Here is a 2,707-nt window from a genome sequence, read left to right on the forward strand (position 1 = left end):
TTAACAGTTGATCTGAGGAGGGGAGGCATTAAATGTTCAAAGGAATCTAAAGTCTACTAAATGTCTGCAAACGCTAAGAGGAAAGAGAGAGAGAAATGAAAGTGGCTCAGCCAAGCAGCGGCGGAGGAAGCCGCTCGGGTGCCTGGGGTGGCATGCCCAGGGGGCGGGACGATCCGCCCTTAGGGGTGGGGCGATCCACCCATAGGGGCAGGGCTCACTGCGGGGCCTTCGGAGTCTGCCTGCCTCCTCCCACTCAGCCGCCCTACAACTGTGGGGAGGCAGCAGGCAGAGGTTTGGGCAGCGTGGAACCTACACATCCCCAAGCCACCACGTCTCTCCCAGGAGAGACGCATGGCTCGGGCACACTGCAGGCCCCGTGGTGAGTGCCACACGGCATTTTGTCACCCCCCTTCAGTGGTGACACCCAGGGCGGTCCGCACCTACTGCACCCCCCATCCTCCGCCACTGCAGCCAAGGCATCCAGGGACTCAGCTACATTAGTAAAAAAAGAAAAGGGGGGGAGCACTTTGAATGTGTTCTAAACATCCAACAGCAGGTGGCACTGGAGAGCAAAAGATTTTCTTTGCAATTTTACACAGCGGGAGTTTTTCCCTTTTGTTATAAAGATTTGATTTCTGACTTATTTATAGCGTTTTCCCCCCAGCGTGTAGATCCACCCCAGAAGTGGCTTGGTCATGCAGCAGGAGCAAACCAGAACACACACACACACACCATTCCTGCTCTTGAGCAGAAAAGGAAGGCAGGTAGCTTCACTGACTACCTCCATTACCTGCCAGCATCACTTCCTTGACTTTATTGCTTCACATTTCTTCTACCTAATTCTGCTATATATTGGCCATTGTGATAGAGAAGTCTTCATAAAACTGCATGCATTCATTCATTCCTTTTAAATACACTCCACATCACCCTGAGTATGAAGTCAAGGGAAAACAATCCATTGCTTTTAATGGTGGTTATTGTATCTATTTGGATAGGGAACAACTGATTGGTTCAAAATTAGGAAAGGAGTACGACAAGGCTGTATATTGTCTCCCTGCTTATTTAACTTATATGCAAAATTCATCTTGCGAAAGGCTGGGCTGGATGAAGCCCTAGCCGGAATTAAGATTGCTGGAAAAAATATCAACAACCTCAGATATGCAGATGACACAACCTTGATGGCAGAAAGTGAGGAGGAATTAAAGAACCTTTTATCGAGGATGAAAGAGGAGACAGCAAAATATGGTCTGAAACTCAACATCCAAAAAACGAAGATCATGGCCACTGGTCCCATCACCTCCTGGCAAATAGAAGGGGAAGAAATGCAGGCAGTGAGAGATTTTACTTTCTTGGGCTCCATGATCACTGCAGATGGTGACAGCAGCCATGAAATTAACAAGCTGCATCTGGTGAGCCAGTGCAGCACACGGAAACGCCGTTTACCTTCCCGCTAGTAAGCGGTCCCTATTTATCTACTTGCACCCGGGGGTGCTTTCGAACTGCTAGGTTGGCAGGCGCTGGGACCGAGCAACGGGAGTGCACCCCGCCGCAGGGATTTGAACCGCCGACCTGACGATTGGCAAGTCCTAGGCGCTGAGGTTTTACCCACAGCGCCACCCGTGTTCCATTTGGCTGATTAGTGTGTGCCATTTGGTTTTTCCCTACTGCGTAGCAAATTTTCACAACTTGTAAGGTTGCGGTTAGGCATTGGTCTTGAAATTGGTTGGTGGAGGGGTATGGATTTGGCTGTGCCTGCCCCTCCAAAATGCTGCTGCTGCTGCAAGGGTTTTCCATTAAAGGAACCCAGAGGCTCCCCATGCTTTTGTCTGAAACCCCCTGGCAAGGGGCTAGGGCCACGCAAGCCCCTGGGAGCATTCTGGGGAGAGGTGAGGCATGGTTCCCAGTCCTGTCTCTCTCCCCAGGTGACCTACCCTTTCCGACTTTGCGGGGGGTGCGAATGTCAGAGCTGTCCCCGTGCGGGGTCAGTTAGTGCTACCAATGCCTAAGCAACCACTCACATTGCTGTAATTTGAATAAAGTTGTGGCCAAAATTATGCCAAAAACCTTAAACAAAAATTAAGTGTCAGTTGTGTTTTTCTTTGGGGCGTGTCTTGGGGACCTCGACGCGCAAACGGAAACGCAAACACAAGGTGGGGTTACTGTGGCTCAGGCAGGCCAAGGTGTGATATTCCTGAGAATTTAGCAAGTTTTACATGGTTCCAAAACTTTAGTATTTGATAAGACAATCAGGGTGCCCTCAACCATCCCTCAATGCAGAGCATCTGGGCAAACAATGACAATTAAAAGAGGTTCATAGATATCCCTTCAGGAGCTTCCCCTGAACGCTGTCTGCCTACCTGTTCTCAGGCAATGGGGATTAAGGAGGCAGAGGAAATATTTAGAGTCTTTAGGAGAGACAAGATGGCTTTTGGATTGCTCTCCTGTACTATTTTAGGCATGTATTTTATATACTTATGTATGTGTGTTTATCTTGTGCAATTATCAACATTTATTCTATATTTGAGACCTTAGAATTCCTATAACACATCTATAATATGCTCAAATATATTGATTTCAGGTATTTGTGTAGATAGTCCTCTGACTTCACACAGGCTAGCTGTGCTTCTCTGTATACATTTTTTTCCCCAGTTTCATATTCAAATAGCAGAAACCAAAGTGGACCCGTTTATGTTCTTTTACCATTTGT

This window comes from Podarcis tiliguerta (genome assembly GCF_965153285.1).
Source record: "Podarcis tiliguerta genome assembly, chromosome: 7".
In the NCBI taxonomy this organism is placed as follows: domain Eukaryota; kingdom Metazoa; phylum Chordata; class Lepidosauria; order Squamata; family Lacertidae; genus Podarcis; species Podarcis tiliguerta.